General features: G+C 44.2%; 1 protein-coding gene and 1 pseudogene across 1 annotated transcript in view; both read right to left on the minus strand.

Annotated features, from left to right (window-relative positions):
* Positions 1-13,139, minus strand: part of LOC137302245 (zona pellucida sperm-binding protein 3-like) — a 223,962-nt gene that overhangs the window by 185,116 nt on the left and 25,707 nt on the right. The window lies entirely within an intron of this gene.
* On the minus strand, positions 3,056-3,233 carry LOC137302609 (U2 spliceosomal RNA; annotated as a pseudogene).

Below are 13,139 nucleotides of genomic sequence, written 5' to 3' on the forward strand. Positions count from 1 at the left end.
CGATTTGGACTCGGGAATCAGAAGTACAATTTCAAAATTTGTGATTGACACTAAATTTGGGGGCTTCATTAATACTGAAGAAAACTGATAAAATTCAAGAAGACGTAAATAAACATGCAGAATAGGCGTGTAAATGGTTAATGAATTTCAATGTTGGGTCCAGTAGCATAGTGGTTGTCATTGGACTAGTAATCCAGAAGGCCTGGACTAATATTCCAGTCATGAGTTAAAATCCTGCCACGGCAGCTGGGGAATTTAAATTCAATTAATTAAATAAAATCTGGAATAAAAAAAACTAGCATCAGTAATGGTTACCATGAAACTACTGGAATGTCGTAAAAACCCATCGGGTTCATTAATGTCCTTCAGGGAAGGAAACCTGCCATCCTTACCTGGCCTGGTCTATATGTGACTCCAGACCCACAGCAACGTGGTTGATTCTTAATCGCCCTCTGAAATGGCCTCGCAAGCCACTCAGTTGTTCACGAAGGCAGCTCACCACCACCTTCTCAAGGGCAATTAGGATGGGCAATAAATGCTTGCCAGTGATGCCCACATTCTATTAACGAATAAAATAAAAGTGTGAGGTGGTGCATTTTGGTAGGAGGAATAAGGAGGCCACATAATCCTCGGGAAATAAGAGTCGAAATGGGTGGAGGAGCAAAGGGATCGAGGCATACAGATTCACAAATCATTCAAAGTAATAACGCAGGTTAACAAGATCGTACAAATGTAAACAAAGCAGTGGGTTCATTTCTTGAGGAATAGAATTGAAAAGCCGAGCAGTTATATTAAACTTGTACAGAACCTTGGATAGAGCACACTTAGAGTACCGTGCACATTTCTGGTCGACATATTACCAGAAGGATATAGAGGCACTGGGGAAGGTGCAAACAAGATTTCCAAGAATAATATGAGAACTGAGATTTTAACTATGGGGAAAGACTGAACAGGATCGCTGTATTTTGTCTAGAAAAGAGAAGGCAGAGGGTGATCTAATAGAGATCTTTAAAATTATGAAGGGGTTTGATAGGGTAGACGTAGAGAAGATGTGACCACTTTTGAAGAGTCCAAAACTAGGTGACATAAATATAAGTTAGTCACTAATAAAATCAAAAAAGAAATCAGGAGAAACTTCTTTACCCAGAGAGTGGTTAGAATGTAGAACGTACTATTATATGCAGTAGTTGAGGCGAATAACATAGATGCATTTAAAAGGAAGCTAGATAAATACATAAGGAAGAAAAGAATAGAAGGATATGCTGATAGGGTTAGATGAAGTACCTGAACTATCTCCTCCTTGAAGGCCTCCCTTTGCTCTTTAACTGTTTTACCTGATAATCTTTGTTCCCATTCCACAAGGGCCAGATCCCTTTTCAGCTCACTGAAATTAACCCTCTTCCGGTTAAGTATCTTCAACTTTCATTGTCTTTGTACTTTTCCATAATTACTCTAAACCTAATCATATTGTGTTCACTGTTTCCAAAACACTCTCCCATTGAAACTTGCCCCACTTCATTCCCCAGAACTAGATCCAGCACTGCTTTCTTCCTCGATAGGCTGGAAACATACTGATCAAGAACCTCAGACATTTACAAAAGCTTAAACTATCCCAGCAGCTCAATCTAATACAGCACCTCCAACTAACCCAGTAACTTAAGCTAAAACTGCACTTGCAGTAAATTGATTACCTCAAACTAAAGCTGCCGCCCTAAGTAATCCAGCACCTCAACATAATCTAATACCTCAAGCAAAAACAGCACCTCAGACCAGCCCAGAACCTCAAAATAACCTAATACTTCAAAATAATACAGCCTCCAAACTAATCCAACACCTCAAGCTAACCTAGCACCTCAAGTTAGTCCAGCACCTTAACCTAACCTCGCTCTTCAAGTAGTACAGTACCTCTAACTGGCCCAGCACCTCAAGCTAATACAGCACCTCAAGCTAATACCATGTATCTCTGAAACTGACCACAGCACCCTGAAACTGACTCTGGTACTGCAAACTGTGTTCAGGGACCATAACTGAGGCAGTGTTCAATGACTGACTATCCCATCTCCCCAAATGAGTCAGCATCCTAAAGCTGTCCACAATATGCCCCAAACCGATCACATCATCCGCAAAAAAACACAATACCCAGAAACTGACCCAGTCCCCACACATTTACCTCACCATCCACACATTGATCAAACACCCAAAGCTAACGATGGCATCACACGTTGGGCTTCTGCCTCCTGTAAAATGATAACTGCACTGTCACAGCAAACCACAGCATCTGTAAATGGACCTTAAACAGTGCACATTACCGCAATACTGAGCAGAGAAACCCCAAACCACAACACCCACAAACTGACACAGAACAACAAACATAGACAACGATCTCTGATGACTCAACACGCCCAGACTGATGCCAACACTGAGGGATTGTAGAAATCCCTGACGCTCAGCCTTCGGTGTCAGCCTCGTCATGTGGGTTCATTCTGGGTTCGAGATATGTTTCATGCATTGAATATTTTTAGGCTGATGAATCAGTGTAAGACTTTGGTTCAATCTTGGATTCTGGGCTTGTTTTCAGTTTCAACACAAATTTGGGTTCTTGGCTTTTCTTTATGTTTATAATTCATTTTACATGAGTTGGTCACTTTAGAATTGGGATTGGTTCAGGGTCCCAGTTCAGTTTTATATTCTGGGTTAGTTTGGTCAATTTGAGATTCTGTGTTGTTTTGAGTTTCTGGCTCAGTATCTGGTTGTAACATACTCCACACAAACTGACCACAAGAGCTCCAATTAACTCAGGACCCTCAAGACTAACATTCTCCACACATCCAAAAACACCCAGCACTGCAAAATATTCCACAGGACCCCGGCAAAGACTGATCCTCACAGACTGATCTCAATGACCCCTAACATTACATCATACCTAAAAACAGCAGAAGAGCCTTAAACAAACTACAGAACTAACAAGTGAACCAGTGGAGTCAGCTAGGGTTCTGGGCCAGGTCGGGTTTCCAGGTCTGCTTGGTGTTTCAGGTCTGTTTAGGATTTGCCGTATTTTAATATTCTGAGTCCGTTTAGGATAATGGATCAGTTTAGGGTTCAGATCAGCTTGTGGTCGGAGCAAGCCCCGATTCCATCTCCCTGTTCCAAAAATCAAATTAATATAGGGTCCCCAGATAGGGGACGTATCAGATATTAAACTGATAAGAACAGATTTTTTTTTCAAAAATTATACTTATTCATAAAATTTGTAACAATACATACAATACAGTTGTCATCACATTTCAAACATACACAATACAGAATATACTTTTTGCAAGATACATAAAGTACAGTTCAATTATGATTCCAACAATACAGTTACACATTGTTCATAATTACAGTTCATGACACTCGAGGGTGCCTTATTGCATTACAATCAATAAGCTTATTGATTACAGATTCATTACAGGTAGTAATGAATCTGTAATGAATTATACAGCTCCTGTAATGAATCATTACAGGAGCTGTATAAAACACTGGTTCGGCCACAGCTGGAGTACTGTGTGCAGTTCTGGTCGCCACACTACAGGAAGGATGTGATCGTTTTGGAGAGGGTGCAGAGGAGATTCACCAGGATGTTACCAGGGCTGGAGCGCTTCAGCTATGAAGAGAGACTGGGAAGATTGGGTTTGTTTTCCTTGGAGCAGAGGAGGCTGAGGGGGGACATGATTGAGGTGTACAAAATTATGAGGGGCACAGATAGGATGCTTTTTCCCTTCGTTGAGGGTTCGAAAACAAGGGGACATAGATTCAAGGTAAAAGGCGGGAGGTTTAGAGGGGATTTGAGAAAGAACTTTTTCACCCAGAGGGTGGTTGGAGTCTGGAACTCACTGCCTGAAAGGGTTGTGGAGGCAGGAACCCTCACAACATTCAAGAAGCATTTGGATGAGCACTTGAAATGCCATAGCATACAAGGCTACGGACCAAATGCTGGAATATGGGATTAGAGTAGACAGGGCTGATGGCCGGCGCGGACACGATGGGCCGAAGGGCCTCTATCCGTGCTGTATGACTCTATGACTCTATGACATTACATTTCATTACATAAATTTGTATTTTACATTCTGCCCGAGGTGGGTTTTCCCTGATTGCAGCCCCTCGGTTTACAATTGTGGGAGAGCTCGAAACAATAGCCTTTCCCCACAGAGCCTTTGCGGCGGCCGCACCCAGCTTCAGTGCATCCCTGAGCACGTGGACCTGGACCTTGGAATGTGCCAGTCTGCAACACTCGGTCGAGGACAGCTCCTTGCGCTGGAAGACCAGCAAATTTCGGGCAGACCAAAAGGCACATTTCACCGAGTTGATGGTCTTCCAGTAGCAGTTGATATCTGTCTCGGAGTGCTTCCCTGGTAACAGCCCATAAAGCACAGAATCATGTGTCACAGAACTGCTCCCTTGTGGGAGAAACGAGAACCAGTTTAAAAATAAGGGGTCTCCCATTTAAGATGGAGATGAGGAGAAATTTTTCTCTCAGAGGGTCGTGAGTCTGTGGAACTCCCTTCTCCAGAGAGCAGCGGAGGCAGGGTCATTGAATATTTTTATGGCTAAGTTATATAGATTCCTGATTAACAAGGGAGTCAAAGGTTATCGTAGGTACACGGGAAAGTAGGGTTGTGGTCACAATCAGATCAGCCATCATCTTATCAAATGGCAGAGCAGGCTCGAGGGGCTGAATGGCCTACTCCTGCTCTTAATTTGTATGTATGAACCTGGACAGATACCACTGCATCTCTCTCCAGATCTTCTTTGCAAAGGGACATTCCAGGAGGAGATGGGTGACGGTCTCGTCCCCATCGCAACTTCCTTGGGGACAGCGCACGGTGGCACTGAGAGGTCGGGAGTGCATGAAGGATCTGGTGGGAAGGGCCCTTCTCACCACCAGCTAAGCTACGTCTTGGTGCTTGTTTGAAAGCTCTGGCGATGAGGTGTTCTGTCAAATGACTTTGGCAGAAAGCCTCATCGCTACACAATGGGGGACTCCTTCCAATCGAACACGAAGGATTGTTAATGTTGTGTCCACATCACATACTTCTGTGCCCCAATAGTTTGTTGTGACACACAATCCATTTCTCTTGTTGTATTTTATACGATTACCGTGTACGTTTCTGTTCTTATGGAGGTGTCTGTGGGTTCCTGTGGGCTTGATGTTGGTAATTTCAGCCTCCAATGCCTGTGTTTGAATACAGCCCACACTGACAGGAGGTAAATCTGTTTCACCTGCTGCTTGTAAGGATCCCACATTAAATCAGTCTGGGCAGCATCAATCCATTACTTACTGGGAATGGGCCCACCGCAAAAATTGTATTTAATTAATGATCTCACTCAGATAAGATCAGAGCATGTGGAGTCAGGACGAAGAGCAGAATTATTCGCAAGCTGGGTACAAAACAGAAAACAGAGAGTAAGTGTTAAAGGTAGTTACTCAGACTGGCAAAAGTTCTGAGTGGTGAATCACAGGGATTGGTGCTGGGACCACTGTCTTCACCATTTATATAAATGATTTGGACTTGGGAATTGGAAGTATAATTTCAAAATTTGCGGACAACACCAAACTGGTGGGTATAGTTAATACTGAGGAGGAGTGTGACATAATACAGGAAGATATAAATAAATTTGCACAATGGGCGTGTAACTGGCAAATGAATCTCAATATAGATAAGTGTGAGGTTTTAAATTATGATGGGAAGAATAAGTGGGCCACTGCTTCAATAATGGGGTAAAGGAGCAGAGGCGTCTCGGGGTACAGATACACAAATCACTAAAAGTAATGACACAGGTTAATAAGGCCATTAAAAAAGCAAACCAACACTGGGGTTCATTTCCAGAGGAATAGAATTGAAAAGCAGAGAAGTTATGTTAAACTTATATAGAACCTTGGTTAGACCACACTTGGAGTACTGTGAACAGTTCTGGTCTCCATATTATAAAAATAATATAGAGGCACTCTATAGAGTAGGTGAAAAAAAGATTTACGAGGATGATCCCAAAACCAAGAGGTTATCCCTAACAGGAAAGATTGAACAGGCTGGGGCTCTTTTCTCGAGAAAAGAGAAGACTGAGAGCTGACCTGATGGAGATCTTTAAGATCATGAGAGGGTTTGATAGAAGAGTCGTAGAGAAGATATTTCCACTTGCGGGGGAGACCAGAACTGGGGGCCATAAATATAAGATAGTCACTAATAAATCCAATAGGGAATTCAGGAGAAACCTATTTACCCAGAGAGTGATTCGAATGTGGAACTTGCTGCCACAAGGAGTAGTTGAGGCGAATAGCAGAGATGCATTTAAGGAGAAGCTAGATCAGCAGATGAGGGAGAGAAGAATAGAAGAATATGCTGATAGGGTTAGATGAAGCAGGGAGGGAGGGGGCTTGTGTGGAGCATAAACACCGGCATAGACCTGTTGTGGGGAATGGCCTATTTCTGTGCCGGACATTCTATGTAAGATAGGCTGCAGCATGGCTGGTGTTAAAAGTGAATCAGTGTCAAACTGGTGAAAATGTCGGTGCTATTGGGGTGTTGGGGCCACATCACCTTCCTTAGAATTAATAATAATAGTAACAAAACTTCACTCATTTAATCTTCTAATATGCAGAGCATATCTTTGCTTAGTTCGTGAATAATGAACCTAGGCCCTGCGAGTACAATTGCAACTGACTGTCCATAAAGTTTAATGGAAACTGAGCAACTTGTGTTGATGTATCACCAGCCTGAAAATATAGGGCTCGATTTTAAAAGTAAAGAACGGGTGGGTTGGGGGCGGGGGTGCATTGAAAATTGCCACCATTTCAGACCTGTCTCCAACCCGCCCATTTCCCGTTTTCACGGGGGCGGGCGACCAACCCACTCCCAGGGGGCGGGTCGGGCCTCATAACCTTTCAAGGAGGCTTCACGCATCCATTTTTTACTAATTCCCGATTTCAACCCCGGGGGGGCCGGATTCCTGGGCCTTCTGTTTTACTCCTCGTGAAAGGAGGTGAGAAGGCCCGAGAGTAACAGGTAGGTGCCTAGAAAGGCACAGCTTGTGGGCCCTGAGGAGCAGGAGTGCTTCCCCCAGGCCCAACAAGCCTACCTGCACCGACACCCCTCCCCCGATCCCAGACCCCCGACCCCGATCGTCCCCCTCCGACCCCCGACATTCCCCTCAATGATTGCTGACCCCTGCAATGACCCCCGATCCCATCCCACATGACTTGCGACCCCCGTGCCCACCTATGCCCATCCATGCCCCGTGCCCCCCATCCATGCAAACAAAGACTTACCTGAAGACGTCCTCTCCCTGGCTGGTTTCCCGTCCCACTGAGACCAGCCTGTCAATCAACCGGTCAGTCAGACGGGAAACAAAAAAAATAAAAGATGTCCTTTCGTCAAAATCTTAAGGACGTCCCGGAAACCCGTACTAATGGGTTTCCTGACCTCAAATTGACCCGCCCCTTTCCCGGCTCCGTTTTAAAATCACCCTCATAATCTCTGAACATCAACCATGGAGTGGAGTGAACAAATAGGTGGCAGCTGCAGTTAAAGGCAGAGAAATGGAATATATAGAGAGAGACGGGTAGGGAGAGGGAGGGATGTGGAGAGACAGAGAAATGGAATATATGGAGAGAGGGAGGGTGGATAAAGAAAGGGAGCAACTTAAACAGAGAGGGGTGGACGGCAGACAGAGAGATCCAGGAACGGGGCAAAATGAGGGGATTGTGTAGAAAACGGGTCAGCAAAATTGCAGACAACAGGGCCAGGCACAGAGAGAAAGTGGATCGGGACAGAGTGGGAGGGACCGAAATAATAAAATTTAAATTTGACACTTATTTTGGGTTGTTTGGTTTTTCTGCACATGAACACACCCTAAACCCCGCTTCTTGTAAAAGGGGGGCCAAAAAACACAAAAAAACTCAAAAAAAATCAAGCGTCATTCTGACTGCACTTCCAGTAAACACTTCAGAACCGAGCTGAGTGGAGGTCTGAGCAGAGCAAAACGACAGCCCTTGCCTGCCTCCTGAATCCGGGAGAAGGCAGAAAAAAAAACCATCAGTGATTCCCAGACTATTGAGGACCAACGGCTGTTAAAATATCACAGACACGGAGTTACAGGAATGTTTTAAGGGGGCCCAGAAATAGTTAAAAGAGAGAATTAACCCCACAGATGCTGTAGGCGGGGCTCGATTATTAGTCCGGTCCGGTGGAAACTAATATCCAGTCGCTAATTCACAGCCCTTCCTCCGGACAATTACATTTTGGGTCAGACTCCCTGAGGATGTGTTTAAAAAATGATCTGAATACAGGAACATGTTTTGATAATGTTACTGTCTGTTGCTTTTGCTCATTTTTTGTCGGCTGCTGTAAAATTAAATTTTGATCTAACTTTTGAGAAGAAATGTGTTGAAAGGAGATATCGATGGCCCTGATGCTGAGTCCCTTTGGTAAATTGAGGTGATAATTGTGATCTGGAATTGAGTTGTGATGTTGGGAAGTCAGTTCCAGCTTCACTTCAGCCGTTTTCCTCATTTGACCAATTTACCAATTAGAGTAAACGGATATTTAATCACATTGAGCAGCTCCTCTCTGAACTTACTCTGGGTCACTGTGTAAATGGCCGTGTTCGTGCAGGAACTCAGAAGCTGAAGCAGAATTCCCGCTTGTTCGAAGGTTGCAAAAGGGTTAAACAAAGATCGGCGGTGAAAGACACCTGAAATTCGATAATATAAAAAATATACGACCGTTGTCATCCAGAGCAGGATAAAACTGCCGGATATGGCAAAAAGTAAAACGATGGACCTTCTGCGGTTCTTCATCTCAGGGTCCTTGTCATTCTCACAATTGCTGAGGTCCCGGAGGCTCCTTCGGGCCCGACTGGCCACTAAAATGCGTCTGACGGTGAGAGCATTAAACAATAAAATCAAACAGAATGGAAGCAACGCGGTTAACAGCTGTTCAATCCAAGAAAATGCGATCCATGTGGGTAGAATATAAAACTGTGATGATACAAGGCAACCCCACGGTATATTGTTAATTGTTACATACGGATACGGAACATACACGAAGGGCCGGGGAATGTTCTTTAAACCGAACAGCGCGCTCAAAGTCACGATAATCACAAGTGAAGTTTTCTCGGTGCAATATTTTGTTTTCAGCTTCTGACAACTAATGGCTACAAAACGATCAAAGGTAAAAGCGACCGTTAACCAAACAGAACTGTCTGTGGCAGTCGGAGCCAGGAAGAGAATGAATCTGCAAACAGGAGTGTAGAACAGGAAAGTGTCCCCCCAATAAAGATGAGCAATCCGATATAAGATCACATTACAGACAATCACCAGGAGATCCGCCGTCGCCATGGCCACCAGGTAGCGAGTGATACATTTGGAGAGGCCGCACTTTCCACGGGACAGGATCACAATCGCCAGCAAGTTCACTGAGAGAAAGAGAGAGACAGAAACAGTGAAATCACCAACCGGGCTGATCAATGAGCTCTCAGTTTAACCGATGTACATGGGCTATGATTGTGTTTATTTATTGGTTTTGCCCCTTGGCTTCTGCCTCCTGTTCCGAAGGGGCAGCTCATTCTGGGAGGTTCCTTTCGGGTGACGGTGGCCCCGGGATCCCTCACCCGACAGCTGAGTCCTCACTTGTGACCCTTGAGATTAAGTTTATTCAGTCGATTCCGACACTGGGAGGTCCGCGGGGCAGGACGTCAACAAATTTGAAAGCAAATGCGACAAGATAATTTCCCGTAAATTAGGCAGACGGGCTGGTGGAATGGGCGGGACATGGCAGATGAAATTTAATGCAGAGAATTGCGAAGTGATACATTTTGACAGGAAGCATAAGGAGAGGAAATATAAGCTAAATGGTACAATTCTAAAGGAGGTGCAGGAACGGAGAGATCTGGGGATATATGTGCACAATTCTTTCAAAAAGGAATTGGATAAATACTTGAAAGGAAAGAAAATTGCAGGGCTGCGGGGAAATGGGACTAACTGGATTGCTCTTACAAAGAGCCGGCACCGGCTTGATGGGCTGAATGGCCTCCTCTGTGCTGTAACTACTCTATGATTCTAAGAGATGGATCCCAGAAGCCGCACTATGTAAGAACAAATCACCACCAACTCTCATTCATGTTCTCCAGCTAAACCCCTCTCGAACTAATGCCAAGTCTGGTTTCCCCCACTCTCCACAATAACATACATGGGCAGCAGCATGCAGTCATTAGTACATAAGTACATAAGAACATAAGCAATAGAAGCAGGAGTAGGCCATCCAGCCCCTCGATCCTGCTCCGACATTCAATAAGATCATGGCTGATCTTCGACCTCAACTCCACTTTCCCGCCCGGTTCATTTTCTTGGAATCTAAAAATCTATCGATCTCAGTTTTGAATATATTCAATGACTCAGCATCCACAGCCTACTGGGGTAGAGAATTCCAAAGATTCACAACCCTTGGAGTGAAGAAATTCCTCCTCATCTCAGTCTTAAATATCTGACTCCTTATCCTGAGACAATGCTCTCTAGTTCTAGACTCTTCAGCCTGGGGAAACAGCCTCTCAGCCTCGACCCTGTCAAGCCCTCTCAGAATCTTACATATTTCAATGAGATCACTTCTCAATCTCCCAAACTCCAGAGATTATAGGTCCATTCTACTCAATCGCTCCTCACAACCCTCTCATCCCAGGAATTAATCGAGCGAACCTTCTATTTATAAGCTGTAATTCAGTTGGTAGCACTCTCGCCTCTGAGTCAAATGGTGGTGGGTTCAAAGCCCCACTCCACGAAAGTTGCACCAACAATCTCGGCCGATCTTCCAGTGTCAGACTGAGGGTGTTGCTCTGTCAGTAGATACTGCCTTTCAACCAACATCACTAAAAAATCAAATCATTTGGTGATTATCACATGGCTATTTGTGGGATTGTGCTATGAGCAAATTAGCTGCTGTGGTTCCTACATTACAACAGCAACCACACTTCAAAAGTACTTTATTGGTTGTAAAGCGCTTTGGCAGGTCGGGAAAGGCGTTAGGTAAATGCAAGACTTTCTTTCTTTTCTTCATTGCATCCCCTCGAAGACAAGTATATCCTTCCTTCGGTAAGGAGACCAAAACTGTACACAGTATCCAGGTGTGGTCTCACCAAAGCCCTGCACAATTGCAGCAAGACTTCCTTACTCTTGAACTCCAACCCCTTGCAATAAAGACCAACATTCCATTTGCCTTCCCAATTGCTTGCTGTAACTGCATGTTAACTTTCTGTGTTTTGTGTACAAGGACACACAAATCCCTCCGAACATCTACATTTAATAGTTTTTTATCATTTAAAAAAAAATCTGTTTTTCTATTCTTCCTACCAAAGTGAATAACCTCACATTTCCCCACATTATACTCCATCTGCCACCTTCTTGCCCACTCACTTAACCTATCCATCTCCCTTTGCTCACTCTTTGTGTCCTCCTCACAGCTTACTTTCCCACCGAGCTTTGTATCGACAGCAAACTTGGATACATTACACTCGGTCCCTTATCTAAGTCATTCATATAGATTGAAAATAGCTGTGGCCCAAGCACTGATCCTTGTGACACCCTACAAGTTACAGCCTGCTAACCTGAGAATGATCCGTTTATTCCTACAGTCACCTTTTTTCAACTAGCCCTTACAATACTTTAAACATCAAATGCATAAAAATCCTGTAAAGTCATTGCAGGAATATAATTACGATCTGAGAGGAACATTTGATGGGAATACAAGATTGTACCTTCAACTCAGGAGGACAGTTTCTGTCACATGTTTTATTTATCTGATGCGTATTCCGTTTGTTCCCTGTCCTTCTATCCTGAAGACACTGACTCATGCCGGAATACACAGCCGCAATCTGCTCTCCGGAACCCCAGGCGATCGGTCCTCGGGAAACACGACAATCTCACCCGGTCCTTCCTCACCCGATCTCCACAACAGGCGCGCTTTCACCAGGAGGCAGTGGATTACACTCAGGACTGTGCGCCCTGCCTGTTTTACCCCTGCCTGGCCAGGGAGCACCAAGGACACATTTAGACCCCAGACTCGACAGTTCAGCACAGAGCGAGGGTGAGTTACTCGGTGCATTGACCAATGGGATAAGAATGAAAGTTTTCGCTGTATCACAAAACTTTGCAAAATAACATTCCATGTTTACCAGACTCAGCGTTGAAATAGTTCAATGTTCTGTAACTTACACCATACGTGCTGATAATGACCTACCAGGTAACCCAATTGCTGCGAGAATAGGGTAATAAACTGCTTCTGTCTCCGCAATTGCAGGCACATGCATTTCTCTGTGGAGACGATTAATTTCGATGCTGTAAAGAGGTATGCGGACTTCAATGTCAGGTAACGAAGTTAAAGCAGCGAGATACTTATAGTTTAAGTAAACCTCTCATGAGACAATTAAATCGCATATCTGCTGATATTACTTACAGACTCTTGAACAAACAGGTTTTGGTCCCATCTGACCTTTGACTATCACACTCATTAAGGTGACGGAACATTACACATCGACCAGCTGAGTAACCTTTTGGAACAGTGAATTGTACAAAGGCAGAGCCACAATTTCTAAGTTAAATATATTAAATGAAGATTGAAACCACAAGCACACCGTGCAAAAAATATCGAAACTCAGTTCACCAATGTGAAAGTTCTCCTTGAGTTTTCTGTTCTCCCATTGCCAGCCTGGTCCGACTATTCCCTCTATCGCCACTGGTAGTTTGTGAATTGTAATTCAGTTTAAATGGAAAAAAACAAAATTAACCTGGAACAAAAAGTGACTACGAAGCTGTCAGGTTATCCTAAGTGGTTCACTATTGTCGTTTAGGGCAGGAAACCTGCCGTGCTTACCGGTCTGGCCTATACGTGATGATGAACTGCCCTCTGAAATGGCCAAGCAAGACACTCAGTTGAATCAAACCGCTACAAAAAAAGGCTGAGAAGAATAAAATCGGACGGACCACTTGGCTGCCTCCCAAGCATCGAATTCGGACATGACAAAGGCACACCCAGCCCAGTCGACCATGAAAACTCTTCCAACATCTGGGGACTGGCGCCAAAGTTGGGACAGCAGTCCCACATTCTAGTCAATCT

Source organism: Heptranchias perlo, chromosome 35, assembly GCF_035084215.1.
Source record: "Heptranchias perlo isolate sHepPer1 chromosome 35, sHepPer1.hap1, whole genome shotgun sequence".
NCBI classification, from domain to species: domain Eukaryota; kingdom Metazoa; phylum Chordata; class Chondrichthyes; order Hexanchiformes; family Hexanchidae; genus Heptranchias; species Heptranchias perlo.